Source organism: Rattus norvegicus, chromosome 5 (genome assembly GCF_036323735.1).
Source record: "Rattus norvegicus strain BN/NHsdMcwi chromosome 5, GRCr8, whole genome shotgun sequence".
Classification (NCBI taxonomy): Eukaryota; Metazoa; Chordata; class Mammalia; order Rodentia; family Muridae; genus Rattus; species Rattus norvegicus.
The window spans coordinates 109185872-109207920 of NC_086023.1; the positions used below are offsets into that span (position 1 = coordinate 109185872).

At 40.4% G+C, this 22049-nt stretch overlaps 1 long non-coding RNA gene across 2 annotated transcripts in view; it reads left to right on the plus strand.

The window, feature by feature from the left end:
* LOC102552523 (uncharacterized) overlaps positions 1-22049 on the plus strand; it is a 107072-nt gene that overhangs the window by 50056 nt on the left and 34967 nt on the right. For both annotated transcript variants that reach the window (XR_010051860.1, XR_010051861.1), the window contains exon 4: positions 13007-13117. This is a non-coding gene — a long non-coding RNA (uncharacterized LOC102552523). The remainder of the gene's footprint in view (positions 1-13006; positions 13118-22049) is intronic.

Below are 22049 nucleotides of genomic sequence, written 5' to 3' on the forward strand. Positions count from 1 at the left end.
ATTTCTCTAAGAGACAATCTCACAGCAGACTTCCTACTCTTCTGTAGCATTTCTGTTCCTTCTTCTGAATTCATCCCCGTGTCTTAGTCGCAAGAGTTATAGAATCAGTTGGGATAGTGTGAAGCCATTCTTGGTAATGAAAAACTCGGTGATTGCTCCCTGACAGTGTGAAGGCAAATAAATACCAGAGGATCGAGCAGCGAGACTAAAGTGCAGCTGTTTCAGGAGAGCAATCAGACAGGAAAGATAGGACTAAGGACAGAGGAAGCAAACCAGCTTTCTTGTGGCAAATGAGCATCCCAGAAATGCAAACTTTAATTGGAATAGATGACCACAAATATTACAAAGATGGAATGAGTCATTTGGTAACAAAGATGGTCTGAGGTGGCAACCGTCTAATCGTGTGTGTGTGTGTGTGTGTGTGTGTGTGTGTGTGTGTGTGTGTGGTGGGGGGCTCCTTGTGAATGCACCTCTTTGTGTAGAGCAGAGGGGCCAGGGCGGTTCTCTCTGGTGTGGAAGGATATTTTCATTTCTCATGTCTAGTCTCACAATAAGCCTGGAAGGTGGGCACAACAGTAATGACAGGATGTCTACTTTTATCCTTGGAGCTATGATGATTCGACACAATCATTTGTGTGAAAATACTTTAACAAGCTTAAGTCACTACTTGTGCAGGTTTTGTTACTCACACCTTTGAAGTATTTATTTCCCTTTGTATTTTTCAGGGTACCATAACACATTGCCTATAGTAATTAGTGCTTCCATTAACAAAGCCAAGGCTGGCACCTAGGTAGATGCTCTTTGTTGATTATGAAGTCTTGATGTGGACTGGCCTTTCCCCCTGGAGTTTGAGTACCTCTTTCAGAAGCTTCTCATAGCCAAAACTTCATCTCTTGTCTTTCTGTTGCAAAGACCACATTCCCATCCAGGCCACCCACCAGGTTCCACATTCCAGCCCCAAGGATACATTTGTCTGTTGATTGCTTTACAGAATGACTGAGCTGGATGACAGCCCCGAGCAGCTGGCCAGTGTGGTCTAGTTTTCTAGGTTTCCCTGGTGAGTCAACAGGAATGTATCCACTGGACTCTGGGAATTGCAATTCTACATCACCTAAAGTCTTCCAGATTTTCCTAAAGAGAGGCAAATATGACCTTATCCAAGGAGTATTCATTTAGCCAGCACTCTCTACTCCCTTAGAAGTTGAACAGACCATGCTTGAAGTCTTAGATATTAAATTTTCTTGAAAGGGGACAAAAGGTTTAGTGATGGATTCCTTGGTGACTCCTTCTCCTCCCATCCCAAGGAATTCCAGTATCTTCTTCAGGGTTTCAGTTGTCATCAGTTGTGTGTATTTCTATTGGAGTCATTGGGCATATACCATCTGAATCATTTTGTACAAGACACCTCATCAGCTGTTAAGGCATGAACATATTTTTATTTATTGGGGTGATTGACCTGTCTGTGTGTTCTCTTCACTTACTTGGTTTATAACACTCCATGATGCATACACCTTCTACTCAACATTTTTACTCTCCGTGTCTTATTCTGGTCACAGGAATATTTTTTTGCCTCCAGGTAGAAACTGGGCCCCAGGAATATGCCATGGACATGCAAGTTCCGTAACCTATCACTGACTTTGTCAGAGGCTTCAAACATCACCCTGGAAGACAGATTATCCGGATCCACAACCATCTTTCTTCAGTGGGTCATATGAATTCAGTGTAGCTCTCTGATTTCTTCCATTCAAATTCTCTTTGTTCATTTACATGCCTGAAGTTATTACCATGTGGCGATGAAGGGCTCGCACACCATGGGAACACCAGCTGGTTTAGAATTTATGCTCTACTTACACTTACTTCTGTGGCTTCCTGAGAATTTCCCAAGCTCCCTGCTCATGCTTTATGGTGTCTCTCATCACTCCACAAGGTGTCCTTATAAAATAGAGAGGTGGAAGCTGTGTCGCACTCCCCATCTAGGACCAGCTTCTGTTAGAAAAAACCCTCTGTTGAGTCTGTGTGCAATGGCACACACCTGTCATCCTAACACTTGAGAGCTTGAAGCAGGATTGTGGGATTAAGGGCATAGGTTGTTGCTATATAATAAGACCCTGTCTCAGAAACATAGAACTGACCATTTGGAATTGCTTAATAGTAGATAGGTTATTTCCTAGCTCGGAAATAACCCATAATAATCCCATGTTCTATGTTCCTCTGTTCTCTCTCTCTCTCTCTCTCTCTCTCTCTCTCTCTCTCTCTCTCTCTCTTTCTCTCTACCTTCCCTCCCTCCCCCTCTTGCTCTCTCTCCTTCCTTCTCTCCCCCTCTCTCCTTCTCTCTCTTCCTCCTTCCCTCCCTCCCCCCTCTCTCTATGTTGTCTATGTTAACATAGTAAATGGTTACCCCTGGAGACATATACATTATACAGATTGAGCAGATTGTATTTATATATTTAGGAACACACACACACATACACACACACACACACTCTATGCAGAAAAAAAACTTTGATAAAATTCAAATTCCTTTCATAATAAAAGTCTAGAGACTAGATTAGGGAAACAAGGGATATCCTTGACATTATAAAGGCAATTTACTGTAAGCCCACAGCCAACATTAACCTAAACAGAGAGGAACTCAAAATATTTAGGCTGAAATCAGGAACAAGACAAGGACTTCCACCCTCTTTATATCTATTCTATATAGTCCTTGAAGTCTTAACTTGGACAATAAGACAACTGAAGTAGATCTAGGGGAGTGTGAATGGGAAAGGAAGAAGTCAAAGTGTGTTTATTTGCAGCTGATATGATGGTGTACATAAATGAACCTTAAAAATTCTATCAGGAAACTTCTACAGCTGATAAACACTTTCAGCAAAATAGCAGGATACAAAATCAACACACAAAAATCAATAGCCTTTCCATGTACAAATGACAGCCTGAGGAAAAAAAAATCAGGGAACTAGTACCTTTCATAACCTTGGAAAATATCCTAGGATAGCTCTAACCAAGCAAAGAAGACTTGTCTAATAAGACCTTTAGGACATAGAAAAAGACATGCTTCTGTTCCTTTCTCTCCAGACAGGTGGCCAGATGGAATGGCTAGGTCTTCTTACTTGCCAGGCATCATTGCCACTTGTTGCTTCCAAGGGACAAGGGGTCTCCTCTATACAGCTAATTTCTGTATTAATGAGTTAAGAACTGTGATGTGTTGAGTGATAAGAACTCTGAACAAAAAATAAAATAAAAAGGCCATGGATTTGAAAGAGAACAAGGGGAGGTACCTGGAAGGGTTTGAAAAAGGAAGGGTTTGAAAGGGGAATGATGTACTTATATTTTAATTTCAAAAACTGAAAAATATTTTTAAAAGGGCCAAAAGTGAACACACTTTAAAAAAATCATCCTCCTTTTATGTTTGTTGCTCAGTCTTATTTGTAGAGTCAGGGACAAACTTTTCTTTCTACCATAACAAAACAAATCTAGAATATTTCATCTCTTACTCAGGAATCTGGGCTTAATCATTGTTATCTCAGGGCTCAGTGCTATGGCCAAGATGGTGTTAGAATGGGGGTGGGCTGTCAAACAATGAAGCTTCAGAAAGTGTGAGCAAAAGTCATTTGGAAACACTTATCTCAGTTTCTCTTACCTCACACAGCCCAAAAATATGTTAGGCTCATTACTTTGAGTAATGAGAGTATTTAGGTACTTAGGTTTTGTTTTGTTTTGGTTTGGTTTTCTGGATCTCACTCTGTATACCAGACTGGCCCGGAACTCACAGAGTTCTGTCTCTGAGTGCTAGTATTAAAGGCATGCACCAGCACTGCCAGGCATTTGCTGATTTAAAAGGGAAAAGATAGGAGCATATGTAAGCAGTTAAGTTTCCGAGAGTTTTGGAGGGCTGGAGACTTGAAGGTACCACACATTATTTGTGATAATGGATGCAGCTCACAGTGGTTAGCACAGGAGCTTCTAGCTGGACCTGTTTATTGCACTCCTTTTGGAAGTAGTAGAAAGAGTCCCAATTATCTCAGTATTTCCAAAAAACCCCCAAACCCTAGGTCTTTATATTTGACATTCAGGTGTAAAACACAGCTGAAGGCTTACAGTTGAATTAGCATCGTGATGAACAAGGTAAAGAAGAAATGCCACATCTTTAAGGTTTCCTCTGTCTCCAATTTTGTCTCCAATTGTTCTTTTCTCTCATTTCCTCATTTCTATTTTCAGAATGTAGATATGCTTTACCAACGATTTGTGTTCCGGCTCAAATAAGATAATAAGTAAGTTTTTGAATAGCAGCTGTGGCCTGCTATGATTTGCAGAGCCAATCTTCTGAGCCTAGAGCCTGACACAGAAATTACTTAATGTACATTAACTGTTAATCTTATTCTCACATCCCCTTGCCCCCAGCACCCTTTCTCTCCCCTGGCATAATAAGGGAACTAAGACTATTCCATACCTGCACTTCCTGTTTCAACAGTGAACAGGGTAGAAAGGACCCTGATCCTCCTGGAGTTGGTAATCAACCAGGAGAGGGAAACATTAAATGTGTGGGAAAAGCCATGGTTCAAGGGCACGTAATCGATGTAGAAAATCATGAAATGCCTCTGTGGGGAGCTGTGACTAGGTACAGCTCGGGTGTCAGCAGAGCAGTGGGACAAGGTCTCCTGGGCAGGTGAGACAGCATGCACTGAGATGATTAGTTGGTCTTGACTGCCAACTTAACTGAGAAAGGCCTCGGAGGTTATGAAAGCACACTTCTGGGTGTGCCAGTGAAGGCATTTCCAGAGACAGCTGGCATGAGGGACAGTAGTTAAGGTATGAGGGAAGCTGGGACAGAACAAAAGTATAAGGAAGAGAGAGCCAGCAAGTTTGTGGAGTCTTGTTTCTTCCTGAGTGGAGTATATGTACACACACACACACACACACACACACACACACACACACAGACACACACATTTCCTCTAGAGAACTCTGAATAATGTTCAAAGCTTTGGCTTGAGAGAGCATGGTTCACTAAAGTAATCAAAAAGTGCACTTTCCAAGGCTGCAGAGTAAGGATATTGTTCTGTAGAGACCTGTGCTGAGCTTGTCTCTAGAGGCCTAACTGTTGGACTCCTAGTGGACTTGCAATGGTAATAACTTCATTACAATGCTGTATGGGCTCTATTAGTAAATAAGGATCCACAATTTATGACTTGGTTTTCTCAAATCACAAATAGTAAGCCAAATTTAATACCATCAAGCTTGTAATTTTTATAATGTTAATGTAACAGAATACATATGGGTAGGTAGCATTATAACAGATTTATTTTTAAGGTCCAAGATCAGGAGGTTTCCTCTAACAATGGTTTTGCTGAAAGAGTTCTAAGGTCCACGAGAGTGTGTGTGTGTGTGTGTGTGTGTGTGTGTGTGTGTGTGTGTGTGTGTATAAGAACAATTAATGAAACAAGAGGCCATGAATTTGAAAAAAGAGTAAGGACAGATAGGACAGTTGGGAAGGAAAGGGAAGGGGGAAAGGATATAATCACAATCTCAAAAAAATAATTTATATAAAAATCATGTGGGCATTGCCAAACCATTTACCTGTGTAAAATATTTCTAATTCTAAGAAAATCTAGTGCCCTTTCTGGGAACTACAAAGAGTTGGCAGCAGTCCCCTCCCATTTTCACAGTAAGCCTTGGGTGTGTATTTGCTATGTACTTCCTCAAAGAACAATGGTCACCCCCCCCCCCCAATTGGTCCCAGCGCCCACCAAAAAAAAAAAAAAAAAAAAAAGCCAGCCAGGTATGGTGGTGCATACAAGTAGTTCCAGCACTGTGGAGGCAGAGACAGGGGGATCCTCAGCTTCCCTGACCAGGCAGTCTAGCCTATTAGATGAGTTTGAGAGAGACCTTGTCTCAAAGAAGGCCAGTGAGGTTTCTGAAGATGACATCTAAGGTTGCTCCCTGGCTTCCTTATACACAGAGACACTCATGTCCGTAAAAGATTATTGTACATATTTAAGATGTAGCCATGGTATTATACGATTCATGGATATAGTAAAATGGTTAACAGAGTGAAACAAGTCAACACATCACATAGTCACCCACCTTTTGTCCTTGTGGTGACAATTCATTTAATAGACACCCTGAATACAGCAGTATTCATATCACAGTATGTGTTAGCGTTCAGAGCTGATGCTATTAGATGTGCTGATTTGGTTCTTTTGACCCTAGTCACTCCATTTCCTTCTCTTACTCTGCCTGTAACCATTTTTTGTTCTGTCCATTGAAATATTTCCACCTTTGTAGACAGAAGTAGAAATAAAATTTTTAGATTCCACATTAAGTGAAACCATGTACTACCTTTTTTGTTGGACTGATTTAATTTAGCATACTTTTAATATAGTTCACATATATCAACAAGTTTATGATACCAATTTGACATATAGTAAATAAAAATATTGATGTATTTTGCATTCTTTTTACATAAACATTTAATATCTGGACTACATCATTCACTTACAGTCAGAACATCAGATTGCTATTAGAAATAATTTTTAGATTTTTACAACACCTGGAAAAAAATTGGTTCATGTGTTTAAATTGTTTTCAACAAACCAAAAAGTTTTTCAGTAGCTGAACTTAATGTCAGTTTAATACAAATAATTAGATTAGTGGAAATAAAAATTCAATTTCTCACTTCTCTTAGCCATGATTCCATAAAGGGGCCTTTGTTGAAACTATATTTGGCTACAACAATAGAAGAAAACCAGTCAACATCATGTTTTGATCATTCTTGGCCCTTTTCTTCTGAGCTGTTTATGAAGCAGGGATTTCACAGGAAGCTGGGCTGTAAAGTTCTGGGCATAGGTACAGAGCACTTTAACCTATTACATACCCCACCACTAATTAGCTATCTGATGTTTTGTTTCTAAGAAGAATGAGGCTTGTTTCTCTGCCCTGTTGGGTCTTGCAGAAGATGCTTTGAAGATCCAACCGAACCGCTACATAATGGATTCCTAGACCTTACGGGTCTCAGACATCTTGTTCAATGAGACTTTATTTAATGTGTGCCTTAATATTCCAGTCCCTCTTCATGGACCATGTTCTTATTTGTACTGTTTTTCAAGTTTTAATTGTGCTGTCTTAGACTGGTTGTGCATAAAATACAGCACTTGACTGACACAATGTTTCTCTTGATACTGTGTTAACTTTTTCACTTTCAGGTTTTGTGAAACCCAGTGTTTGGTAGCTGTTAGTCATTTGACTCATATAAAACTTACCAGTAACTGAAATCTGCATTTGCCTCTTCCTATACATGTTTGAGTAATTTCATAATGCTTTCTGAAACACTTCACTTAAGAAATAATCAAAAACAAACAACAACAAAAAAGCTCTTCCCAACTGGAGGCCATTTGAAGCAGTCAGGGCCTGCCCTTTCCTGACTGAGCAGGTAGCGCTGAGATGCATTCATTCAGGGTAGGAGAGATAAGGGGCACGAGGAATCTGGAGGTGTGTCTCAAAATCCAATGAGCAGCAGACCGCAGCAGACCTCGTTAACTCAGTCAGTTCAGGAGAAAGTCCAGGGCTTTCCATTTTAATAAACCCTTATAGATTACATATGAATTTAAAATTTTTTTTTCCGGAGCTGAGGACCGAACCCAGGGCCTTGTGCTTGCTAGGCAAGCGCTCTACCACTGAGCTAAATCCCCAACCCCCAAATTTAAAATATTTTATCACTGTAATATTTTTATACATAGGGTTTTTTGGCCTATATACTGTGTGTATGTAGCATTTGTGCCTGGTGCCAGGAAAGGACACTAAATTTCCTGGAACTGGAGCTGCACGCAGCTGCGAGCAGCCACGTAGGGGCTGGAAACGGAATCCAGGTCCTCTGGAGGAGCAGCTGGTGCTTTAGATTGCCAAGTCATCTCATCTCCCTAACCCACATACATCACAGATTAAGTAACCGACTCGGTGTGTTCCACATGCTCTTTTTTCTTTTAATGATTTCCCCTTGCACATTTCCCCCCTGAAGGATGAGTGTGCATTTCCCTTCTCTGTAAGTCTGTTCTAAAAGTCTTTACAATCTTAGCTGAGGCTTTCTTTTTTTTTATTTATTTTTTATTTTTTATTTTTTTTTGTTTTTTTTTTTTTTGTTTTGTTTTGTTTTTTTTAGCTGAGGCTTTCTTACACAGAGGTTTGTTTATTTTCTGATGCAGGGTTTCTCTGTATAGCTCTGGCTGTCCTGAGACCAGGCTGATCTTGAACTCAGGGATCTGCCTACCTCTGCCTCCCAAGTATTGGCATTAAAGGAGTACTGCCCACAGATTTACTCAGTGTTTCAGGGTTCCCATTTCCGTCAGGGAAGAAGAATATGTGTATAATCTTGGGATTTCCCCATAACCTGGTAAAATGAAAAGTGCTAATGATTGATGTAGATTTTTCCTAAGATTGTTTGGATTTCACAGAGACCTGGGGAAAACCACAGTGTGGAAGCCTTCTTGGGGAAGCAGCAACACAAATGCCAAAGCTCTGGACTGTCACCAGAAAACTTTTCCAGTTGGCCTTCTATCAGATTTTTTTTTATCAGATTTTTGTGTGTGTCTGTAGTTTTTTTTTAAGCACTGATTCTTTCACTTTGCCAACATCAAATGAAGTCAACGAATAACATAAGTATTAGAGATCATTCAATTTCAGAATTTAAATTTCTGAAAAAAGAGGAGAGCTGAAAGAGAGTGGGATTGCTCCTGTTTTAGACAGGGAGAGGAGTTTTCGGAAGGCTTCACATCCTCAGATATTGACCCAAAGTGAGGTCAAAGTGCATTTGTTTTTATAGAACTGAAATATGCTCCAGATTCTTTTACTCTTTGTTTCTTTCCCTTGCCCAGGTCAGTATTCCTCTTAGACAGCCTGATCTCTTCTTCATTGTCACAGCATCAGTGTGTCCATCCATCCATCCATCCAACTACCTCCCCCGCATCTATCTGTCCATCCATCTGTCCGTCCGTCCATCCACCCATCCATCCTGCTTCTTTTTTTCCTTAATTTACTTGTTTATTCACTTTTTCATTTTTTTGTTTATTTTATTTATTTACATTTCAAATATTATCCCCCTTCCCAGTTTCCCCCTCCACAATCCCCCTATCCCCTCCCCTATGAATCTATCCCACTTCTTAATGTTGTGTTCATATAGCCTTATCTGGCATTCATCAGACTGAAAACTGTCAAAATGTCTTTCTAGGAATCCAGACACCCCCTCACCCAGCATCTTTGATAGGGTTTCAGTACAGTCATCTAGGGCAGCATTGCTTTACCAGAAACCGATCTGACTGAAACCGCCTACTCACTAAAGTAAAGCCGACAGCAGGGGAAATGGCCAGGTGCCCACGTCACAGCTCTGCAAAGATCCCTTTGGGGAACCTTGTGCTCTCAGTGTCCCAAAGTGGTGCTGAGCGGCTGCAGCAGAAGTCGTGAAATGTTGGGAAATGTCCGTTTGCCTGGCTGCACGCAGTCCGAGGTAGCGTCCTGTTTGTGTGTGTGTAAGAGTGGGGTTTTCCCCCATCGCTTGGTGGTAATGTTGCAAGAACAAACTTTCCCCTCCCTGGATCCCTGGGGTAAAATGGCTGCCAAGGTATTTTGGAACAGAAACTTAAGAATGTTTTGGCCACTGTGAGACAGTAACAAGGGTCCTTTGATATTTTCTATGTTCTCTGTGGTCAAGCTGTCCTCTGTTTTCCTCTGAGGTTCTAAGATGTCATAGGCCAGTACTGGCTTGTGACCTGTTTCCTTGAGGGATCTGCTGAAGGAGTTGGCTCCTATTTGGATCAGAAGACCTGGAGCAGCTCTTTTCAGAGGAGTTCTCATGGAGTCCACCAGGGAGGAGGAGGAGGATCCCAAACACGATGGGAAATGTTTAACAGTTAAATCCAGCCCTTGCTGTGTGGTTCTGTGCTTTACCACATCACTTCATGGAGGTGGACAGCTGGGAAGAAAATGGCAGATGACAGAGCTGAAGACCTGTTAAGCATAGTCTATCAGGTAGGCAAGAATACGACATGTTCAGACTGTCAAGGAAGTTGTTAAATAGCTATGATGGCCACGGGCCACCAGACTCCTGGGCCATAACATTATGGTTCCATGACTGAGAAAATAGAAGGGTTGGCTAAGCCCAACCCAGAAACATCCCAAAAATGTGCTATGATTTTCCAGGGAGCCAGCACCTTTTATTCATTAATTAAAGTTTTCATTATCAGAAAATACTAATTTTTACAAAACAAACCCCACATTTTGTCATTCAATCTATGAGTCTATGATATACAAATCGTGTTGTTTTATAATCCCTTCCTTCTCTTTAAAATGCAAAATGTAGATGACGCTGGAGAGATGGCTGGATGGTTAAGGGTATGGACTACTCTTGCAGAAGACCTGAGTTTTATTCCCAGAACTCATGTTGGGCAGATCATAACTGCTATAATTCCAGCTCCAGGGCATCTAAAAGCACCTACAGACACCTACACAAAAAAATAATTTTAAAAACCATACCAAAGCAACAAATACATATATGAAATGTTATTAAATGTTTAATAAGCAGGGAAATTTCCACCACTCAGAATCAATCCATGTTTATAGTGTGTATTCTTTTTTCCTTTTAGGTTTTCCCTATGTATGTATGTAGTATGTATGTATGTATGTATGTATGTACGTACGTACATCTGTCACTCTCTGTTGTATTTCTCTGTCTGTTTTTCTTTCTCTTGAGATTGGCTCTCACTGTGTATCCCTTGGTTGGCCTAGAACTCACTAAGTAGACCAGACTGGTCTTGAATTCATAGATACCCCTGCCTCTGCCTCCTAAGTGCTGGAGATGTGCCACCATGCCTGGAACCCTTTATATTTAAGCTAAAACCATATTTTTTCAAGATTTATATTTTGTCATGTATGTAACTTTTCTCTTCCTCCCTCCCTCCCTTCCTTTCTTTCCACTTCCTCCTCCTCCTCCTTTTCATTGGATAATTTCCGTCTCCACTTCTTGAGTGCTAGTATGACAGGTATTTGACACACACCTGATGGAGAACTGCCATGTGAGCTGTACTGTCTACTTTTGTGAGTTGTGCCTATACTCACTTCTGTGTTATTACTGTTATTCCACATCTTGTTGGGTTTTATTGTACCTTACAAAGAACGAGAGAATGACACTATGATGCAGTATGTCTTGACATTTTTGGATTAATTATCTAGACCTGTGTCTCTGGAAGGTTCTCCAGGTGACAAATCTAGTGGAATTGTGAGAGAACTCACATGTGAGTTGAAAAGATAGAGCTATGAGAAATATTTGAAATGGTGTAGCCAGCCTTTAGTTGACACTTGAAACACCCGAGTTCTTGGCATTAGGCATCCAGGTACCTACAAGATCAGTCCTGATCAGGTCTGAGAAAAAGAATCTTAGAGTATAATGAAATAATAAGTGTGGATGGGATCTAGGTCAAGGCTAGCCAAGCTTACTTGGCATGTGTGAGGCCCAGCGTTTGCTACCCAGTGCTCCTAGTAGGGCCAGGGGAAGAAATGTGTATTAGTTTCACTATGAATGCCCTATGCAAACGAACTCAAGAGAATTCTGAGAAAGACCCATGTTCATCAACCTGAAACTCCCATCTTGCTCAGTGATCCACAGCCATACTACTGCTTGGTGGCACACTCACCCAGGCACATCTGTTGTCCCATAGGTGTTCAGTCAACTCCATAGCTCAGTTTGCTCCTCTGGAACCCAGGCAACCTTCTGCAGTATTGTGATGTCTGTAGGAGAAAATGTAAAAGAACAGAGAGTGCTCAATTCATAGTGAACTTCTAAATGGAAATCACAACCACCACCACCACCACCACCACCACCACCACCACCACCACCACCACCACCACCACCACCACCACCACATCACTGCTGCGGCTATATCTGTCCTGATAATCTGTCTCTCATGGCTTTTACTCTACCTCCCTCTGTCCTCTAAACACTCTTAGCTATTGGTTGGGGCCCTGCTTCAAACACAATGTTTTTTTTTTTTTTCCTGGACCATTATATTTTTATTTATTCTACACATATACATTAAATCTTTAATAATAAAAAAACAGCATGAAGATTCTGAGAACTCACAAAGCTATGGGGAGACAAAACAGATGGGAAATACTTACACACCAGTTTATATAAATAAGCCACCAAGGATTCAGTCAGTTGTGTACCTGAACTTGACAGATCCTGTCTGACAAGTTTAATTCTCATCTGAGAATCCGAGAATTTGTTATATCTAGATACAAGACATTGATTCAAGTGTACAGGCCAATTATGGCACCTTTGCTTGGCAGATTTAACTGATAGCTACCCACATTGTCATATCAATCAAGAGAAAGCACTTTGTCATTCCTAGAATGCGGCTCACACAATTTCAGTGAGCATTGGGTTAGGCCTATGAGAAGCAGACTAAGCAATTTATAAAATTGTTTGTATTGACTATACAATTTATAAAAGAGGGGTAACAATGTTTTATTTAAAGAATCAAATAGTTTATTTCCTGATATCATGACATGATCCACCAGACTTATCAGCCCATCAAAAATGACCTCTCTTTAGTCAGTCCTCCTGTCCTCTTTTTCTTCCTGGGCACTTTACAAGCGGTGAGCCTTACTTCAGGTTTCATTTCTTCAATCCTGGTCCTCTTGGTGTACTTGTGCCTTTCACTCCATGCTATGACGACCTGCTCATCATAGCATGCCTGGGCAGCAACGATCTGTCTTGAAGCCATTGCTCATTTCTAAAAACAGCAGAGACAGCTGTTGACTGAACACCTCATTTGTGCGAGATACACAAGCCTCGCTGGGCAATGTTAATTTCTTTTCCTATGCCGCATCACAGTGTGGCTCATAGACATCAAGCAACATGCAAAAGCACAGATGAAGCTGGATCTTCAGGCCTTGCATCAAGATGGAGGAATGGATGATAAACTTCTAAATTCCTATTTCTGTCTGATCTTATCTTTAGGTATAAAGACTCAGAACTTCAGGAAGGAGTGTATTGTATATTAAACAGCTGGTAAATTGGGCTGTGTATAAAACACAGAACTATTACTTGCCCACTTCTCCAAGGCTAAGGGTAAGTGACTATTTAATTGACATTTGAGTAAATTCTATCAAGACAGAGGATGAGACAGATCAAAAATAAGTGTTCCCATTTGGCCAAGGCATTCGTGTGTGTGTGTGTGTGTGTGTGTGTGTGTGTGTGTGTGTGTGTGTATATATACTAAGATTTGAGAGCTACTTTGCTCAAATATATATACATATATATATGTGTGTGTGTACATATATATATGTGTGTGTGTGTGTGTGTGTGTGTGTGTGTGTGTGTGTGTGTGTGTGTGTATTAACCTTGACAGATCTTGGATGTGAGTCATGCAAATGAACCTGAACTGAGAGCCCTGAACTGAGAGCAGTTTCCAGAGGCTGTCTCACCACTGGGACCCAGGCTGAAAAAGGAGATGGATCCAGTGAGTTCTAACCGTGGGTGCTGCTCACCATAATGGAGGAAGCAAACAGAGTCATGTGATTGCATAACAATGTCAGGCAAGGTTTGGGTTCAGATTAGTTCATCCGTAAGCCCTTAGAAAAAGAGATTAGTAGTAGAGGAAAAGAAAACTGGAGACTAAACAAATGCCATTTTCATGGGCTGCTAAGTCTGGTGGATCATGTCATAAAGAAGTCAGGAAGAAAAATATTTGATTCTATAAAAAGGGATAATTAATAATGGATATAGCAGATGCAGGATGTGTATATATAGAGCCATGTCAGCATTCAAGTGAGACAAGAGGGCCTCAGGGTAAGGGTGCTGCAGTGGACATGGTGGATGGAGGGCAGGCATGAAGTAAATTACAGTAACTAAGGAGGCACGCTAGCAAAGTAGCTCTCAGATCTTAGTATCAAGTTCCCATGAGGTTGGCTTAATTAATATTTTTTGTGTGTGTGTGTGTGTGTGTGTGTGTGTGTGTTTGTGTGTGTGTGTGTGTGTGTGTGTGTGTGTTTGTGTGTGTGTCTGTGTGGTATATGCTCACAAATGTGCAGGTGTAACTGTCCATGAGCATGTGGAAGACAGAGGAGGATATCAGATAACCTGCTCTATTGATTGCTCCCTTGAGACAAGATCTCTAGTTTATTTTAACTCGGTTTCTTATGGAGTACTTCAGTCTATTTGAATCTTGGGTGGGGTTTGATGTTTTTAGGACATTCTAAATGACACTGCTGTTGAGTCAGATCAAGAACTACAGCTTTGTTCAACTTGATTTGGATGTTTGGGGTGTACCATGATAGACAAGGAGAAGTTTAGGATGACCGCTTGCTTTCTGACTGTTGTGACTGAGGAAAAGCAAGCCATCCTTCAGTAAGCTACAACATAGCAATGGATTTGGAGGGTAAGGTGCTGAGTTCAGTTTTGGGATGTTAATTAAGATGGCCTGGTCCTGTTGGTAGTTGGATATCAATATTTAAAGCTTTTTAGTGAGTATTGACACTACCAATATGGAGGAATAGTGTTTTGGGGATAGTTGCCTGTAGTTTATTTAATTATTTTAATTTCTTATCTTTTGGAATTAAAATATATTTATATCATTTTCCCCTTCCGTTTACTGCCCCCATTTCCTGATTATTTTCTCTTTTAAGTTTGCGGCCTCTTTTTTTCTAATTGTTGGTACACATATGTGTATATTTCTCAATATATAATTACAACCTACTAGTTTGTATAATGTATAGACAAGGAAACATGGAAGGGGAAAATTTACAGTGCCTCAACTTTACACAAAGAACAACAGGCAGATAAGGAATGCTGAAACCACGAAAAATAGCCATCCAATTGGTTATCCAATACCAAGTATTCAGCTTGGAAATCACACACACACACACACACACACACACACATACACACACACACACACACACGGCACTAGATTGTACTCTGTATGTTACAGAAAATTCTAAGAACCCAAATCTTCTCATTTCTATCAACTGTCAAATACTGGCTCTTAAGTAATCTTTTATAATCTTTATAGTCCTTCACTTAGTTATTGCTTTTAACTTGTGGCTGTGTGATAACACACACCTTTAATCCCAGCACCCAGGACAGAAAGGTAGGAAGAGATCTGTGAGTTCAAGGCCATCATGGTCTTCATTATCAAGATCCAGGACATCTAGAGCTACATAGAGAGACACAATTTAAAAAACAAACAAACAAAAAAATTCCAAAACCCAAGCCCCCAAAACCTTAAATTTCCATTTATTTATAGTCCTTTAGATCCCAGAAACATGAAATACATGTTGGTTACTCTCCAGATTTTAAAAGTAAGATCGTATTGCTGAAGACATCATATTCTTTTTTTTTTTTTATTAACTTGAGTATTTCTTATATACATTTCGAGTGTTATTCCCTTTCCCAGTTTCCGGGCAAATATCCCCTCCCCCTCCCCTTTCTTATCAGTGTTCCCCTCCCCATCCTCCCCCCATTGCCACCCTCCCCCCAACAATCTAGTTCACTGGGGGTTCAGTCTTAGCAGGACCCAGGGCTTCCCCTTCCACTGGTGCTCTTACTAGGATATTCAATGCTACCTATGAGGTCAGAGTCCAGGGTCAGTCCATGTATAGTCTTTAGGTAGTGGCTTAGTCCCTGGAAGCTCTGGTTGCTTGGCATTGTTGTTCATAAGGGGTCTCGAGCCCCTTCAAGCTCTTCCAGTTCTTTCTCTGATTCCTTCAACGGGGGTCCTATTCTCAGTTCAGTGGTTTGCTGCTGGAATTCGCCTCTGTGTTTGCTGTATTCTGGCTGTGTCTCTCAGGAGCGATCTACATCTAGCTCCTGTCGGCCTGCACTTCTTTGCTTCATCCATCTTGTCTAATTGGATGGCTGTATAAAGACATCATATTCTTAGGTCATAGAACATGAATACATCAAGCTGGGACTAACTCGGAAGCTTCATCTTTCCTGGCTTCTTTTCATAGTGCTAGAAGGTTTTGTTTCTATTCCTGGGGGGAGAAAAGTACTGGACAGTTGTACTTAGCTGTGAATTCCATGAGATTCGATAATGACTAGCCTGGCAAGATATTGCCCCTGGTGTGACAATGGCACATGTAAGAGCAGCCAATAACTTCCTAGTTATATTTAACGTTCACTTCAGGAGACAAAACCTGTGCCTGCTACTCTTAACTGGGCCAAATGTAACTGGCTATGTCATAGTGCTGTGGGAGAATACAATATTGTTATTCTGCTAAATAGAGATAATATTAAATTGCCACTAAGATCTCCTAGTTATACTAAGATCAGTACTGTATTCTCAGCAGAAGAGCTTCTTCTCATCAATTCATCATGTATTGATGGTAATTAATACAAAGATCCACCACTTGCCAATGTGTAGAGAGTAAGAGACTTCAGTGGCCAGCTCTCAATGAGCTGCCTGTATCACACACTTTCTACTCAACTCTCAGTAATACCAAAAGGGACGGGAGCAGCAAGATCATAAGAGACAAAGCTAGTGGATGTCTGCGGTGAAACAGGATTTGCTGGGCATGGCAGGAGTATTACACACATGAACTCACAGTGGCTGTGACTGCCAGCAGGAATGCCAGCATGGATTGGAGAGAGACCCCATGAATTCTCCTCACTAGCGGAGACGCTAATGGCAGGTAATGGCGCTGTGGGAGGAGACTCTGTGTTGTTCATGGACTCAGTTAAGAGACTACCTGTGCTAAATGCTTTTTAAAAACAGAACACATGAAGTTAGGAGGGAAAGTGGTAGAAGAGGATTTGGAAGGGAAGAAATGAGGTTGGCATGTTTGATTAAAGCATATTTATATGCCATACGAAGTTCTCAAACAATAAAAGAGTCATACACTATTATCAATACTTATTTAGATCAGTTCATGGATTCAAACAAGCAACATGCTAAGCTAAAATGTATTACCTTTATGCTTTAGAGCAGTGGTTCTCAACCTTAAGTGGCCCTTTAACACAGTTCCTCATGTTGTGGTGACCCTCAACCATAAAATTATTTCAGCACTACTTCATAACTGTAATTTTGCTACTGTTATGAATCATAATGTAAATATATGTTATGCAACATATCTTATATTGACCCCTGTGGAAAAAAAAAGAATTGTGTAAGCCCCAGGGGCCGCAACTCACAGGTTAATAACCACTACTCTAGATGAAGAGGTTTTGGGAGGGTATACAAGTTGCCCAAAGTAGTGCCCAAACATTAAGTTGTGTTGTATGTTTTTTCATTTTGATCAAGTTGCATGTGGTAGGAAAAAGCCTTACCACTAAACTACATTGCTAGCCTTTGAGCCAAAAAGTTGGATCCAAATGTCTTTTTAACTCTAAGCTCAGAGATTTTGAACATTCGTTGTAAGTGTCGCTTGGGTCAGGCAGTGAACTTTTATACACTACTATAAAGGAATCAGTATGATGTGTGATTAGTACATTTTCTGCAGAATAATTTCAGATTCTGTCTAAATATAGAAAAATTCATTTTGAAAATGAGTTCAGGGGATCTGAAGGGACCCGGTCAAACAGCTCCCTGCACCCAAGTCCCATGGGAGGGAGAGCTAGACCTTCAGAGGGGGCAGACACACCTGGGAAGCCAGAGGAGACTACTCTCTGCCCTCATTTCTGACTCTAGAGGAAAACGCCTAGCGCCATCTGTGCCCACTGTGCACAGGGACACGGGAGAAGGCGGGGCAGGCCCTTTTGGTTGCTGCCCTCATGGACAGCTAAAACCCAGCTCCGAGGAGTGACTTCAGGCCCAAGATCAGAAGTAAGACCAACTTTTTTGCTCCAAGTGACCTGCCTGGTGGACTCAGGACACACGCCCACAGGAACAGCTGAAGACAGGAACGACTACACGCCTGGAAGCAGAACACTCTGTTCCCATAACTGGCTGAAAGAAAACAGGAAAACAGGTCTACAGCACTCCTGACACACAGAGCTATAGGACAGTCTAGGTACTGTCAGAAATAGCAGAACAAGGTAACACCAGAAACAACCTGATGGTGAGAAGCAAGAGTAGGAACCCAAGCAACAGAAACCAAGACTACATGGCATCATCAGAGCCCAATTCTCCCACCAAACCAAACACTGAATATCCAAAAACACCAGAAAGTCAAGATCTAGATTTAAATATATTTGATCATGATGCTGGAGGACTTCAAGAAAGACATGAAGAACTCCCTTAGAGAAATGCAGGAAAACATAAATAAACAAGTAGAAGCCTATAGAGCGGAATCACAAAAATCCCTGAAAGAATTCCAGGAAAACACAATCAAACAGTTGAAGGAATTAAAAATGGAAACAGAAGCAATAAAGAAAGGACACAGGGAGACAACCCTGGATATAGAAAACCAAAGGAAGAGACAAGGAGCCGTAGATACGAGCATCACCAAAGAATACAAGAGATGAAAGAGAGAATCTCAGGAGCAGAAGATTCCATAGAAATCATCAACTCAACTGTCAAAGATAAGGTAAAACGGAAAAAGGTACTGGTCCAAAACATACAGGAAATCCAGGACTCAATGAGAAGATCAAACCTAAGGATAATAGGTATAGAAGAGAGTGAAGACTCCCACCTCAAAGGACCAGTAAATATCTTCAACAAAATCATAGAAGAAAACTTCCCCAACCTAAAAAAAGAGATACCCATAGACATACAAGAAGCCTACAGAACTCCAAATAGATTGGACCAGAAAAGAAACACCTCCCGACACATAATAGTCAAAAGAGCAAATGCACAAAATAAAGAAAGAATATTAAAAGCAGTAAGGGAAAAAGGTCAAGTAACATATAGAGGCAGACCTATCAGAATCACACCAGACTTCTCACCAGAGACTATGAAACCCAGAAGATCCTGGACAGATGTCATACAGACCCTAAGAGAACACAAATGCCATCCCAGGTTACTGTATCCAGCAAAACATTCAATTAACATAGATGAAGAAACTAGATATTACATGACAAAACCAAATTTACACAATATCTTTCTACAAATCCAGCCCTTCAAAGGATAATAAATGGTAAAGCCCAAGACAAGGAGTCAAGCTACACCCTGGACAAAGAAAGAAACTAATTGTTTTGCAACAAAACAAAGAGAAGATAAGCACAAACATAATCTCACATCCAAACACGAATATAACAGGAAGCAACAATCACTACACTTTAATATCTCTCAACATCAATGGTCTCAATTCCTCAATAAAAAGACACAGATTAACAAACTGGATATGCAATGAGGACCCAGCACTTTGCTGCCTACAGGAAACACACCTCAGAGACAAAGACAGACACTACCTCAGAGTAAAAGGCTGTAAAACAACTTTCCAAGCAAATGGTCTGAAGAAGCAAGCTGCAGTAGCCATTCTAATATTGAATAATATCGATTTTCAATGAAAAGTCATCAAAAAAGATAAGGAAGGGCACTTCATATTCATCAAAGGAAAAATCCACCAAGATGAACTCTCAATCCTAAATACCTATGCTCCAAATACAAGGGCACCTACATACATAAAAGAAACCTTACTAAAGCTCAAAGCACACATTGCACCTCACACAATAATAGTAGGAGATTTCAACACCCCACTCTCATCAATGGACAGATCATGGAAACAGAAATTAAACAGAGACATAGACTAAGACAAGTCATGAACCAAATGGACTTAACAGATATTTATAGAACATTCTATCCTAAAACAAAAGGATATACATTCGTCTCACCACTTCATGTTACTTTCTCCAAAATTGACCATATAATCATTCACAAAACAGGCCTCAGGAGATACAGAAAGACAGAAATAATCCCATGTGTCCTATCAGAGCACCACGGGCTAAAGCTGGTCTTCAATAACAATAAAGAAAGAACACTGACATATACATGGAAGTTGAACAATGGTCTACTCAATGATAACCTGGTCAAGGAAGAAATAAAGAAAGAAATTAAAGACTTCTTAGAATTTAATGAAAATGAAGGTACAACATACCCAAACTTATGGGACACAATGAAAGCTGTGCTAAGAGGAAAACTCATAGCTCTGAGTACCTGCAGAAAGAAACAGGAGAGAGCATATGTCAGCAGCTTGACAGCACACCTAAAAGCTCTAGAACAAAAAGAAGCAAATACACCCAGGAGGAGTAGAAGGCAGGAAATAATCAAACTCAGAGCTGAAATCAACCAAGTAGAAACCAAAAGGACCATAGAAAGAATCAACAGAACCAAAAGTTGGTTCTCTGATAAAATCAACAAGATAGATAAACCCTTAGCCAGACTAACAAGAGGACACAGAGAGTGTGTCCAAATTAAAAAAAAATCAGAAATGAAAAGGGAGACATAACAACAGAATCAGAGGAACATCAAAAAATCATCAGTTCCTACTACAAAAGAGTATATTCAAGAAAACTTGAAAATCTGGAAGAAATGGACAATTTCCTAGACAGATACCAGGTACTGAAGTTAAATCAGGACAGATACACCATTTAAACAACCCGATAACTCCTAAAGAAATAGAAGCAGTCATTAAAGGTCTCCCAACCAAAAAGAGCCCAGGTCCAGACGGGTTTAGTGCAGAATTCTATCAGACCTTCATAGAAGACCTCATACCAATATTATCCAAACTATTCCACAAAACTGAAACAGATGGAGCACTACCGAATTCCTTCTATGAAGCCACAATTACTCTTATACCTAAACCACACAAAGACCCAACAAAGAAAGAGAACTTCAGACCAATTTCCCTTATGAATATCGACGCAAAAATACTCAATAAAATTCTGGCAAACCGAATCCAAGAGAACATCAAAACAATCATCCACCATGATCAAGTAGGCTTCATCCCAGGCATGCAGGGATGGTTTAATATACGGAAAACCATCAACATGATCCATTATATAAACAAACTGAAAGAACAAAACCACATGATCATTTCATTAGATGCTGAGAAAGCATTTGACAAAATTCAACACCCCTTCATGATAAAAGTCCTGGAAAGAATAGGAATTCAAGGCCCATACCTAAACATAGTAAAAGCCATATACAGCAAACCAGTTGCTAACATTAAACTAAATGGAGAGAAACTTGAAGCAATCCCACTAAAATCAGGGACTAGACAAGGCTGCCCACTCTCTCCCTACTTATTCAATATAGTTCTTGAAGTTCTAGCCAGAGCAATCAGACAACAAAAGGAGGTCAAGGGGATACAGATCGGAAAAGAAGAAGTCAAAATATCACTGTTTGCAGACGACATGATAGTATATTTAAGTGATCCCAAAATTTCCACCAGAGAACTACTAAAGCTGATAAACAACTTCAGCAAAGTGGCTGGGTATAAAATTAACTCAAATAAATCAGTAGCCTTCCTCTACACAAAAGAGAAACATGCCGAGAAAGAAATGACACCCTTCATAATAGTCCCAAAAAATGTAAAATACCTCAGTGTGACTCTAACCAAGCAAGTAAAAGATCTGTACAATAAGAACTTCAAGACTCTGAAGAAAGAAATTGAGGAAGACCTCAGAAGATGGAAAGATCTCCCATGCTCATGGATTGGCAGCATTAACATAGTAAAAATGGCCATTTTACCAAAATCGATGTACAGATTCAATGCAATCCCCATCAAAATACCAATCCAATTCTTCAAAGAGTTAGACAGAAAATTTTGCAAATTCATCTGGAATAACAAAAAACCCAGGATAGCTAAAACTATCCTCAACAATAAAAGGACTTCAGGGGGAATCACTATCCCTGAACTCAAGCAGTATTACAGAGCAATAGTGATAAAAAAAAAACAAAACAAACTACATGGTATTGGTACAGAGACAGACAGATAGACCAGTGGAATAGAATTGAAGCCCCAGAAATGAACCCACACACCTATGGTCACTTGATTTTTGACAAAGGAGCCAAAACAATCCAATGGAAAAAGATAGCATTTTCAGCAAATGGTGCTGGTTCAACTGGAGGTCAGCATGTAGAAGAATGCAGATCGATCCATGCTTATCACCCTGTACAAAG